The sequence below is a fragment of the Diceros bicornis genome, chromosome 20, assembly GCF_020826845.1.
Source record: "Diceros bicornis minor isolate mBicDic1 chromosome 20, mDicBic1.mat.cur, whole genome shotgun sequence".
NCBI lineage: Eukaryota > Metazoa > Chordata > Mammalia > Perissodactyla > Rhinocerotidae > Diceros > Diceros bicornis.
Genome location: NC_080759.1, coordinates 7,186,151 through 7,200,348, shown reverse-complemented (window position 1 = coordinate 7,200,348; position 14,198 = coordinate 7,186,151). Strand labels below are relative to the sequence as shown.

At 41.0% G+C, this 14,198-nt stretch overlaps 1 pseudogene; it reads left to right on the top strand.

The window, feature by feature from the left end:
* The first annotated feature begins 10,496 nt into the window (after window positions 1–10,496).
* LOC131418851 (olfactory receptor 7A10-like) lies at window positions 10,497–12,570 on the top strand (annotated as a pseudogene).
* Window positions 12,571–14,198: the final 1,628 nt, after the last annotated feature.

Genomic DNA, 14,198 nt, shown 5'->3' with positions numbered 1-14,198 from the left:
GGCTTCTTTCCCTTTATCTTTTATGTTAGAATTGTTTGCTAACCTATTCTGACAGAAAGATGCAAGTTTCTGATTTTGTCTGTCTATTTACACCCTTGCTAAAAGCTTTCTAAACCATTGCTTTTTTGTTTCAGGTAGAAGGGTTCTCTTCATCATTTCTTGTAAGGCAGATCTAGTGGTGATGAACTCCCTCAGCTTGTTTATCTGGGAAAGCTTTTATTTCCCCATCGTATCTGAAGGATAATTTCACTGGATAGAGTGTTCTTGGCTGATTGTTTTTGTCTTTCAGTATTTTGAATATATCATTCCATTCTCTCCTTGCCTGTAAGGTTTATGCAAGAAATCTGCTGAAAGCTTGATAGGAGTTCTTTTGTAGGTTATTATCTTCTGCCTTGGTGCTCTTAATATTTTTTCTTTGTCATTGACTTTTGAAAGTTTTGGTATTATATGCCTTGGAGAAGGTCTTTTTGCATTGATGTAATTAGGAGTTCTATTGGCTTCATGTATTTGTATATCCAGTTCTTTCCCCAGGTTTGGGAAGTTCTCAGCTATTATTTCTTTGAAGAAGCTCTCTGCCCCTTTCTCCCTCTCTTTTCCTTTTGGGATACCTGTAATCCTTATGGTACTTTTCCTACTTGAGTCAAATATGTCTCAAAGAATTTGTTCATTTTTTTTAATCTTAGTTCTTGCTCCTCCTCCACCTGAAGCATTTCCAGATTTCTATTTTCCAGGTCCCTGATTCTCTCCTCCATAAAGTCTGCACTGTTTTTAATACTTTCTATATTATTTTTTAACTCATTTATTCTGTCCTTCATTTCCAGAATTTTGCGTGGTTCTTTTTTTAGGGCTTCAATCTCTTTGGTGAAGTATTCCTTCTGTTCATTGACTTTATCCCTCAGTTCATTGAACTCTCTTTCGGTGTTTTCTTGTAACTAATTAAATTTCTTTATGACAGCTATGTTTAATTCTTTGTCATTTAGATTGTAATCTTCTCTGACATTAGGTTTTATTTCTGGAGAGCCGTCATTTTCCTTCTGTTCTGTAGTGTTACTGTAGTTCTTCAGTGTGTTTGATGAATTGACCCTCTGCCAGCACATTTGTGGTAGTAATCACCTTTTCTTGCTTAGGTAGAGCTTGGTTACTTTGGTTCTTGTCACCTGGGTCTCATGCTTCTCCACTGGGTCTCTATGGGCCCAGATGCTGCTGTCCTATGCACCACTTGCACTGCTGTTCCTGGGTTATCCAGGGGTGTTTGTTGCACTGCTGTCCAGGGTGCTGGGTTCACAGGTGTCACTGTAGCTGGTAGGGACCTGGGGACCCAAGAAGTTGTATAAAGCCCACACTGCCAGTGGAGCTGATGTCAGGGTTGCCACCACTGGGGGTTTGGTCACAGTTTCTTCTCTGACTCCTGTTGCTTCTGGTCACAGACTCCACTTGCCACCACTGGGGGGATAAGGGGCTGTCTTTTCTGTTCCCACCTCATCTGCCTCTAGTTGTGCCAGTCAGGCCACTCTGCATTCATGTAGGCTGGCTGCAGCCATTTGGTGTGTTGCTCTCACATAGGTGGGGCCACTGTGTTCAGTAGTGGGTTTTGCTCACATGGGTGGGGCTACTGTGCTCAGTGGGTGGGTCATGCTCACATGGGCGGGGTGCCTTCATGCAGGCTGGGCTGCTGCATTCTGCAGGTGGGTCCAGCTGGGCTGGTGCACTCAGCAGGTGTGCAGTTTGCACTCACATGAGTGGGGACACTGCACTTGGTGGACAGGTCTGGCCAGGCTGCTGTGCTTGGTGGGCAGGGCACCTTCCTGCAGTCTGGGCTGCTTCATTCAGCAGGCATGCCCAGCCAGGCTGCTGCACTTGGAGGGCAGAGTGCCTTTGTGCTCTCTGGGCACTGCACTTGGTGATTGGGTCTGGTCAGGCTGCTGTATTCGGTGAGTAGGGTGCCTTTTCACGGGCTGAGCCCCTGCCACTCAATGGGGAGTGTTCTCGAGGGCAGGGCTGCCATGGCAGGTGGGTTCTCCTATGGGCTGGGTTACCACTCCAAGAGCATTCACATGTGGGCCGGGCTATCCCCACTTTCACTCATAGTTGTGCCAGTTGCTGTTTGAGGATCCATGACCTGGATTGCTGCCACTGGGGAGTGGGAGTGTTCCACTCTCTTAGTTCCACTGCTTCTGGGTCCAGTCCACCCACCTTCAGATGTATAGCTGCGTGGATCTCTCAGGTGTCCTGTTGTGTTGTATAGAGAATCCTCTGCTGGTTAATAGATGTCTGTTTTGTTGTAACTTAGAGAGGAGAGACAAAGGGAACAACTCACACTACCATAATACTGATGTCACTCTTGGTCATAAGATTTGTAGCTTTCATTTTGTTAATGTGATGAATCACATTGATTTGTGGGTGACCTTCATTTTAATGATGGATTACTTTTCTTTTCTTTTCTTTTCTTTTGGTGAGGAAGATCAGCCCTGAGCTAACATCTGCCAATCCTCCTCTTTTTGCTGAGGAAGACTGGCCCTGGCTAACATCCATGCCCATCTTCCTCCACTTTATATGGGACACCGCCACAGCATGGCTTGACAAGTGGTGCATCAGTGCGTGCCCTGGATCTGAACCAGCAAACCCCGGGCCACCACAGCAGAGCATGTACACTTAGCCACTTGAGCCACTGGGCCAGCCCCAGATTACTTTTCTTATTAATGCTCAATGGCCTCAAAGTCAGAACCACTTTTACATTTATCCAATGTGGAATTCTCTGTACCAGCTAATCGGACATAATCTCCAAATTAACTTTAATTTCTTTCTTCTTCTTAAGGTACAATATCAACAAAAAATGCCCTGGGCCAGCCCCATGGCTTAGCGGTTAAGTGCACGTGCTCCACTACTGGCGGCCTGGGTTCGGATCCCAGGCGGGCACCAACGCACCACTTCTCCAGCCATGCTGAGGCCGCATCCCACATGCAGTAGCTAGAAGGATGTGCAACTATGACATACAACTATCTACTGGGGCTTTGGGGGGAAAAAAAAGGAGGAGGATTGGCAATAGATGTTAGCTCAAGGCTGATCTTCCTCACACACACAAAAAAAAAGCCCTTATCCTAGGGAAGCTAAATAAATGAGTTGAGAGACATATATTTGGTTTCCTCAAAAAATATTATTGTATAACTATCTGTATACATTCCAGTTGCTGTTTTAACAAATTACCACACTAAGGGTTTAGATAAAACAAATTTATATTTCTATAGTTCAAGAGATCATGGGTCTGAAATGAGGTTCAATGGACTAAAATCAAGATATCTGCAGGACCAGGTTCTTTCTGGAGGTTCCAAAAGAGAATCCATTAACTTTCCTATTCCAGTTTCTCCTGTCCACAAGCATTCCTTGGCTCACTGCACTTCCTCCATGTTCAAAGCCAGCAGTGTAGCATCTTCAAATCTCTCTCTGATTCCAAGTCCTCTGTCTTCCTCTTCCACATTCAGAGGACCATGGTGATTACATTAGTATTACCTGCTTAATCATGGCCAATCTTCTTATCTTAAGATCAACTGATTAGCAACTTTCATCTGCTACCTTAATCCCCCCTTACTATAAAAAATAATATATTCAAAGTTTCTGGGCATTAGGATGCAGACATCTTTTGGAGGCTCTTATTCTTCCTACTATAAAGTCTTTTTCAGAAATATATTATTTGGTGTCCCTCAAGGGCCCTTATATAAAAAAAAATCAAACAAAATTCTTTTTGGAAGTATATTATTTGATGTCATTCAAGAGTCCTTGTATATTATAATTTAACATAGAATTTATACAATCTATGGAATTAATGAATACACTACTCTTTCAAAATTACCTGCAAAGATGATTTTGGTTGAGAAGACCCAAAACTACCTACACATGACTCTAACACAGAACCACAGCTTTGCTACTCAAAGAATGGTCCACACACCAAGATCTGCAGCATAACACCACTCAGCAGCTTGTTAGAATTTCAGAATATCTGGGCCCAACAGGACCTGCAGAATCAGAATTTGCGTTTAAACGGGAATCCTTGGTGATTCATATGCACATTGGAGTTGTAGAAGTGCTGGTGGAGGCTAGGTTTTCTCAAATTCTCCTGTTGACATATGTGGCAGAATAATTATTTCCTTTGGGTGCTGTCATGTGTATTGTAGGCGCTGAGCATCACTTTAGATATTGCCAAATATCCTCAGGGGCAAAATCACCTCTGGTTGGAAACCACTGGTAGAGAGCTTGAAAATTGGAAGCATCCTGACAGAATTCCAATCAAAGCCAAGTTCTTTCTGGATTATAATTTTGGACAGATCACTGAACTTCAAGCCCCATTTCTGCAATGGGGAATGAAGTTCACAATAGTACTACCTCACAGAATGGACTTTTATAAAAGTTAAATCAGACAATGCCTGTAAGGTGCTAAACTCAGGTTATATTGCATAAAAAATATCTAAATATATCTCTTATATTTAATAAACATTTTATAATGAGGGACTACATCACATCTCTTAACTCTGTGAAATATGTATGGAATTCCTTATTGTCTTGGCAAAATTATCATGAAGACAAGGAGTATAGTACCCAAGGTTTTATACTAAAAGAGAAAAATTATCTACTTTCTTGAGGAGGGAATAGTAATTTTTAGAGATATCAGGGTTGTGCCCCCACCATAAATCAAATTTGGAGACCAAAGGTACCTAGCCAAGACAAATCTTCAATGTTAAACTTTTGTGAAAACTTTAACCCAGTGTTGTGATGAGGTGCTGGGGGGTTTGGAACTTTGGAAGCAGGAGAGCTAATGCAGAAGGAGTAATAAAAACTAAATTCACCTGGCTTGTTACATAGTCTCCTAGGAACAGAGAATCAGCAGTAAAACTTTTCCATTTTGTCCAAACTATTGCCTCACAGGGACGTCATGTACTCAGAGAATGGAGTAACAAGAAGGAACTGTGCCGAATGAGCAGATATTGGGAACCATAAATATCTCCTTTGCTGCACTCCCTCAGCTCGTGCAAACTTTGGTTGGATAGGACAAAGTTGTTGCTTTTGGAATTCTAAAACTGGCTGGGAGATCAGTGCAAGACTCCTTGATGTTGTCTTGTCCAAGGACAGAGCTTTGGTCTCCATCATCAACAAACTGGGAGGAATTTTGACTTCCACAGGGATACTTTCCTCTGATAATTCTCATGCGGGTGAGTCCAAGGGGCCAATAGACACTGCAGGAGAGGACAACCTGAAAAGTAAGCGGGGGCCGGCCCCTTGGTGTAGCGGTTAAATGTGAACACTCCGCTGCTGGCGGCCCAGGTTCGGATGCTGGGCGCACACTGATGCACCACTGGTCAGGCCATGCTATGGCAGCTTCCCATATAAAGTAGAGGAAGATGGGCACAGATGTTAGCTCAGGGCCAGTCTTCCTCAGCAATAAGAGGAGGATTGGCATGGATGTTAGCTCAGGGCTGATCTTCCTCACAAAAAAAAAAAAGAAGAAGAAAAGTAAGCCAAGAACTTTTACCTGAGATCAACTGAGAACCAATCCTGTATATGCCAGATACCAGAGATTACTGTGGTTGTTTGCTGGGTTTACTAATAAATTAATATATTTATTTATGATGCTAAAAAAAAAAGTGAATGTTGCACTCAGAAACCCAAGTGTCAATGTTGACAATCAAATGCTATTAATGCAAGTCCAATTAGAAGACAAAAGGGGAGGCATAAAGTTCTTCTAGTAAAAGTAGAACATAAATCCAAGGATCTTATTAATTAACAGGAGTAGACAAACAAGGTGTTAGCTGTGGAAGGATATACAGTGAAGTGAGGGCATTTCTTTTTATTTTAAGATGGGGCATATTAGACTATGTTTCCATATTGAAGAGTAAAATCCAGACCAAGGAATATTTGCAAATATATCCTTGCAACAGCAGTGCATGAGACACGTACATCACAGTATCTTCTCTTACTCTGGAGATTCATAGGGAAAAAAAGTACTTAATAGGTGAAATCGGGTATACTAATGTGCTTTACTTTGCAATTATTTTACTATCTGTGAGGCTGAGTATACTTGTGGGTTTCTTAGCCATTTAGTTTCTCCTTTGACAATGGTCTTTGCAAGTCCTATGCTTTTGGATAGTGGTGTCAGAATGTTTTTATTCCTTTTTTTGATTGAATTCTTTCGAACAAAGAATTGGGATTTTTTTACACAAAATGGATGCCATTTAGTTCTTTTATGTTTTTATTTATGAGAAATGTAAGAGATTATAAATTTTGTGTGGTCAAATCTATCAGTTAGTCATATAGTGTTCTCCATTTTTTTATTTTATTTTTGTTATTGATAGAATTGAGCTGTCATTTTAATATTCTTCACTTGTGAATCCTTGATATAAAAAAATAAAAGTGAAAATTTTTCTGCATTGTTGGTGGTAATAAATCAGCCTTTATACACATTTCCAACTTGTTTTCACATCGCTGTCATTCCTTATTTTACTTTTGACGTTTTGTGATTAGGTCTATTTCTAAAAGTTGCATCATGTTAGGCCATTATTTGTGAGGTATTCTTCTTTACCATTTGACTAAACGTCACTTTTATATTTTATAAGCATATTTGAATTCATGTATCTTTATATAAGATGAAATTATAACTTGATACAGCTTCCTCCCCCATTTTAAAGCCCTTCTGTTATGTTCTTTTATTTCCAGCTCTTTGGTAATTTAATCTTGAATTAGTGACCCATGTTAGTATCATTCAATTATTACTCCTTTATGTCTTTATATTTTAGTTGTAGATTTTCATTCAATTTTGTTATATATAGTTGTTTAGAAAACAACACAGTTAACCTAATTTTATTTTCACTGACTGTTTCATAAGTTCTTACTTTCTTTTAAAATTTTTCTATCTACATTTTTCACATATACATATTCATACACTTTTCTACAAATGATGAATAGAATCCTATGCACATTATGTGTGTATGTTTAGCGGAGACTTTTTTTTCTACCTTGTGTCCCCTTTACTTCTTTCTCAATAATACCTCATGGACATGCCTCCAACCAACTAGTATAATAATGATATATTATTTCAATGATAATATGAACTATTGTGTTCAATGGCTGTGTAACATTCATGCTGTGGCTGTGCTACTCATACATTTGGTGGTCTTGCATATTCTTTCTCAATAAATTGCTCTTATATCACTTCTACAAAAATATTTGGGGATTGTTAAGTTAAAACTGCGCATCTTGACTGGGGGCAATTTTGTTCCCTAGGGGACATTGAACAATATCCAGAGACATTTTTGGCTGTCACAGTGGGGAATGGTGGGTAGAGGACAAGAACGCTACTAAACATCCCACGGTGCACAGGACAGACCCCATCACAGAGAATGATCTGGCCCAGAATGTGAATAATGCTGAGACTGAGAAACCCTAAGTTAAAGAATATCCACACCTTTAATATTTATAGCTCACTTCAGATTGTTTCCCCAACATTGTAACACTTCACTTTTCTTTCAACAAAATTAGACAGTACCTCTTTTACTACTTGTTTAAAAGTTTCAACCCCAATCAACATGAGAGTTCTTCAAAGGTTTACCAGGCTGTTGGGCGTAAAAGAGATTTTTTGTTGTTTTCTTAAACTGTTATTCAATATGAGCAAAGATTCACATATTTGATCACCATGTCATTTGCCTCTTGTTACCATATGTCCATATATTTTATGCCTACTACTTAGGTACATTTCAAATGTATTTTACAAATTATTGTTACTCAATTGACGTGTGTGTGTGTGTGTGTGTGTGTGTGTGTGTGTGTGTGTGTGTGTAAGATTAGCCCTGAGCTAACATCTGTTGCCAATCCTCCTCATTTTGCTGAGGAAGATTGGCCCTGGGCTAACATCCGTGCCAATCTTCCTCTACTTTCTATATGTGGGATGCCTGCCACAGCACAGCTTGATAAGCAGTGTGTAGGTCTGTGCCCAGGATCCCAACCAGTGAACCCAGGCCGCCAAAGCGGTGTGCGCAAACTTAACCACTGCACCAGCAGGCTGGCCTCTCAATTGACTTTTGGTTGGATATTTTTGACCATAAAAATGTTTTAAATTTTACATAGTTAAATCTTTCTTTCTTCTTCTTTTTTTCTTTTTTCTTGATGGTTAACATTCTCTTTGTGCATTTTTTTTAGGTATAATGTTATTGCACACTTAGTAGACTACAGTATAATGTAATCGTAACTTTCATATGAACTGGGAAACCAGAAAAATTGTGACTCACTTTATTGCAATATTTGCTTTATTACAGTGGTCTGGAACCAAACTCCCAATATCTCCGAGGTATGCCTGTAATCAAAGGCAAAGTTTGTTTGGGTTTTTTTTAATTATTTTATTGAGGTCATATTGGCTTCTAACATTGTGTAAACTTCAGGTGCACATTATTATATTCCAGTTTCTGGGTAGACTACATTGTGTTCACCAATCATTTAGTTTTTATCTGTCACCATACATATGTGCCCCTTTACCTCTTTTGCCCTCCCCCCACCCCCTTCCCTTCTGGTAACCACCAATCTGTTTTCTTTATCCATGTGTTTGTCTGTTTGTTTATCTTCCACATATGAGTAAAATCATATGGTATTTGTCCTTCTCTGTCTGACTTACATTCTTAGCATAATACCCTCAAGGTCCATCCACGTTGTTGAATGCATATGTCTTTCTTCTCACTTCTGATGATCTTGCCTTAGCTATGAAGGTTTTCCACACCTTTAGATTTTATATGTAGTTTTTTATTTTTTACTTATTTATTTTTTGTGTGTGTGAGGAAGATCAGCCCTGTGCTAACACCTGCCAATCCTCCTCTTTTTTTTGCTGAGGAAGATTGGCCCTGGGCTAACATCCGTGCCCATCTTCCTCCACTTTATATGGGACGCCAGCACAGCATGGTTTTCCAGGTGGTGCGTTGGTGCACACCCAGGATCCAAACCGGCAAACCCCCAGCCACTGTAGCAGAGCGCACACATCTAACCACATGTGCCACCGGGCCGGCCCCTAGTTTTTTATGTTTATCTAAAATGTACTGTTTACTTTTACTCTGGGGACATTAATCTCTCTGATTCTCTAAAGATGTGTGAGATAAAGAACTGCTTCATTTTCTTCCAGATATTTAGCCATGTGTGCCAGCTTTTATTCAACAACCCAACCTTTTCTAACTAAATTGAAATATAATCTTCTCACACATTAAATGTCCATATCTACTTAGACCTAATTCTTGGTTCATTCAATAAAAAACAATGCAACATCTGTTATGTGCCTCAAAGTTCTAGGTACATTTAATGCTATATTGTTTTATGTCAAGGTCTTTGCCAATTATCAATCCATGTTGACATTATTTATTTACTGCTATTTTATATCATGTTTCAGCTAGTTTTTGCTGCTCCATTCAATTTTTTTTAATATGGTTGTATGAAATCATCCTATTTTACTGGTTTCATGTTCTTTGCTATTCTTTTTATTTCATAACTTGTAATTTTCTTAAATGTGTTTCTATATAATTGCACCCACATGCACATACCTTTGGGAAAAACAAAAGTGAACAATACAAGTGAAGTCTCTATTCCATTAGTACTTTCTTTATACCAGCATAGTCAGAGTACAATAAATAAATGTATGTGTATGACATAATGTCTTCATGGAAAAATCACATGAAGACAGTTACTCAGGGAAAGAGTGTGGATTGTTATGGAATGTGCAGGATTTATAGAGTATGGTCTGGGGGAGGAGTTTGCATGTTGGACAAAGACCAGAACCAGGACTAGGGTGTGCCCACTGGACTTGTCAAAAAATAGATCAAAACTCAGAGCACAAGAATAAGAAAGAAAAGATGCCACGTAAGGAAAGGGAGAAAGAGGTTTGCCTCATATGCTATTGGACCATATAAAAACCATTGGCCAAATAAATATGGAATAGGCACGGGAAAAACAAGTCTTCTGCTGCTTCATACTTAAAAAGCCCAACTTTTGTTTTACTTTGTATACTTCCTTTTGTGAAGTATTGGTTTATTCCTTTTGCTCATCTTGCTTTTGGAGAGTTCAATCTGTAATGTGTTTCACAGAGTAAAGATATCACTACTTTTGTATTTTGGACAAATTTATTTTTGCTCCTTTATTATTTTTGCTGTGCCTCAGGGGATATAACAAGAGTTTGAATGTCACCAGAACCAAGGATGCTTTTACTTCCTCACTGTCCCTCAGGGACTACCTGAGCTATTAGATGTTTTCTCCTCCTCATGTCCATTTCATTTCTCTCTCTTCTCTCTGCCATTATTGAACAAATAGCTTATGTTTCTTTAAATATAAGGCAGAAAATGAACATGCTAATAGAGTTCCCCAAGTTTATTTGTCCAAAGGAAGCTTACTCATTGGAATTTCTGGTACCGTTTCTACATTCTTTAGGGGAAGATAACATGATCTGGTCAGCTTGATGTGTATCCACTACTGGCCTAATTAGCATGGCTGAGGGTGAGAAAGACATGGTAGTAAGTAATCCAGGAAGCCATGGTGGGCCATAGCATGTGTGAGAGTGTGTGCATGTGCACAGGTGTGTGTGCAGTCCTTGTGGAGTGAGAGCAGTCCTCAGAGCAGGGTTTCTGGGCTAATGTATTCCAAGGTGACTCATAATTTAGAGGCCAGAACTCAATCAACAGATGTTACTGAAGGGGGTTGTCCATTTCAATTCAAGCGACATCATTACAACAAAATGAATAAACTCCTACAAAAAGCTTGCAAGTGAGGGAATCCCTGTGTCTTGAAGTTTCAGGTGTAGCAGGACAGCAAATTCATTCCTTAACTTTCTGTGACACCATCTCTCATCACTCTCCTTCTTGTTCATTCCCCTCATCACACTGGCTTCCTTGTGAGACTTGATTTTCTGAAACAAGCACTTTCCTCAGGGCCTTTGTAATGGTGGTTCCCCCTGTAGGGCACACACTTCCCTAGATAACCTCAATCTCCCATCCAATTTTTCTTGAGACCTCTGGACTTTCTTTGCAGGTCTTGCCTGAACATCCAGTAAAATATAACACCCCCATGCTCTCTCGCCTTTTTACCCACTTACTTTTTCTTCATAGCCCCTGTCACCATATTACAAGCTATTTGATTATTTTTATTTGCTTATATTATTTCTCCATCATTGGATTGTGGGACTTTTGTTTTTCAGGACCCTATATTCATTGCCTATACAGTATGTTGTCAACACTCCATATGGATTCCTCAAAGGAATGAAAAATATTCTCAATTCTCAAAACAATAGTATACATTATGCTTGAGGAACAGATTGAGAGTGGAAAAAGAATTCCTAACGAGAAATGACACTAGGGATGTTTTTAAAGTAGACCAGATCATACACCTACATTGAAATTAATTTTCTGACTAAAATATAAATAGTAGCATTTATGCTAGGTTATTAATGCTTGCTTGTGTTTATTTATTTTTCCATGTCCTGGTAGTCACCTCCAACACATGAAACCATGGAACCTTACAGGAGTTTCAGAATTTCTTCTTCTTGAATTTTCAGAGAAACCAGAACTGCAGGACCTCATATTTGGACTTTTCCTGTCCAGGTACCTGATCACTGTGTTTGGAAACCTACTCATCATCCTGGTGATCAGACTCCCACCTCCATGCATCCATGTACTTCTTCCTCTCCAATTTGTCATTTGTAGATATCTGTTTCACCTCCACAACCATCCAAATATGCTGGTGAATATACAGTTGGAGAGCAAAGTTATGACCTATGCAGGCTGCATCACACAGATATATTTTTTCCTACTCTTCACAGGATTAAATTGCATCCTGACTGTGATGACCTATGACCAGTGTTTGGCCATCTGTCACCCCCTGTGCTACATGGTTCTCACGAACCAACAACTGTGGCAACTACTGGTTCTGATATCCTTGGTCGTGAGTGTTCTGCATTCCTTGTTACAATGCTTAATGGTGTTGCAGCTATCCTTTTGTACAGACTTAGAAGGCCTCACTTTTTCTGTGAAATCAAACAAGTGGTCCAACTTGCTTGTTCTGACGCCTTCTAATAACATAGTGATGTATTTTGGAGTTGGGCTGCTGGGTGGTGATCCTCTGCCTGGTATCCTTTACTCATACTCTAAGATAGTGCCCTCCATACATATAATCTCATCAGCTCAGGGGAAGTATAAAGCATTTTCCACTTGTGTGTCTCACCTCTCAAGTTGTCTCCTTATTTTATTGTATAGTCCTAAAAGTGTACCTTAACTCTCCTGCTACATACAGCTCAAACTCAAGTGCAATAGCTTTGGTGATGTACACTTTGGTCACCTCTGTGCTGAACCCCCTCATCTACAGTCTGAAGAATAAAGACATAAAGAAGGCTTTGAAAACATTCTTTGGTGAAAAAACTATAAACGGGACAATTTTCCTTGGACTGATATGCACGATAGCAGGGCTCAAAGCGTCAAAGCCAGATATTGTGATTCTTTGATCAGACCGTGGAAGTAGAATTTACTCCTCCTATTTGTTTCCTGAAGTTTCTGTTTCTTTTATTTTAACTTCCCTATACAATTTAAGTAACTCAGTTCATTCACCTCTGCTCTCTGACGTCTAACTGCTTTTTCCTTTGTCATTTTTCTACTCTCTCAAATTGATTTCCAACCGGGATAAAATATTTAGAAATTCCTATCTATCTCATGATACTACATGGATTTCTTAAGAATAATGTCTTCTGGAGAAGGAGGAAGTCAAGATGGCGGCTTAGGCAGACTCCGAACTCACTTCCTCCCGCGGACACAGCCAATTTACAACTACTCGTGGAAAAATTACCCCTGAGACAGAACCAAAAACTGGATAAGAGGAACTCCTGCAACAACGGACAATCCTAACTGAGGTAGAAGAGGCAGAAGCTCCCTTCTGGAGAGGAAAAACGCTGCCTTCACAAGCCGCAGCACATCACGGCCAGGGACCAGTCAAAAGGTATGCAGCCTCCCGGGGAGGATGGGGCCCTGAGCTGGGGAGCATCCCCACTGTAGGCATTTTGTGGACCAGGCACAGTCGAGACGAGTGGCATAATATCTTACTTTGCCTACTACTAAAACATTGGGGAATACTCCTAGAAAAGCTGGTTCATAAAGAATTAAAACCGGCTCTTAAAGAGCCCACACACAAACTCACCCATTTCAGAAAGCAACCTAAAATCACCAGAAAGAAAGGTGCATAGTGCTTTGGTGAAAAGAGACTCACCTAATAGGCCCTGTGTGCATCTCGGTGAGAGGTGAGACCTCTCCAGGGACTGGGACATTGGCAGCGGCCATTGTTGTGGCCTGGTGTGGGCGTGCTGACACAGATGCCATTGGAGTTCTCCCTGAGGCCTGCTAGCCCACAGTCTGCCCCACCCGCTACAGCATCAATTTAATCCAGCTCAGCCAGGGCAGGCAGCCCACCCTAGAGACTGGCCCCACCCAACAACAAGCCCTCAGGCAACTTGTGGGCCTGCATAGATTGGTGACTGGATTCTTTGCAGCCTAGTGACTGAGCCGACTTCAGTGGGGCAGGGCATGCACAAGGAGCAGGTGGAGTGTGTGGGGCTCCCACTGTGGAGAGACTGGGTCCACTTTGGGAGGTTGGGCATTAACACAGGGCAGGACTGTGTTGACTGTGTGCGTGGACCTGTGGGCAGCAGGGCTTGTCAGCTGCAGAAGACTTGTGCTTCTCAAAGACCCACATAGGGGGTTTGCCCCACCTTCCAAAGCCTGAAACAATTGGGTGATCCCATGCCTGAGGCCAGCCCCACCCAGCTGCAATCCTCAGAGAGCTGACAAGAGACCTAAAGGCTGGAAGCATATAGCAATTGTAAGGCCCTGAGCCTAACAACCGGCCACGCTGGGGGCCTACTTACTTAAAAGAAATATTGCAACACAAATGTGGTATTAGAACTTGCAGCCAACTGTGCTGGGGCTCGCCACACCTGATAAAGAGACTGAAGGGCCCACAACAACTACAAGCAGCTGAGCATTACAACAGCTGGCCAGGAGCATAACTTGGCCTCCCTGGGTGCCTACAGGGAGAGCAAACAGGCCACAACAGAAGGACACACGTAGCCCACATAGGGGTCTGCCCTGGAACATTGAGAACTGAGTTTAGCACACTGAAGTCCTCCTAAGGCATCACTTACATAAGGTCAC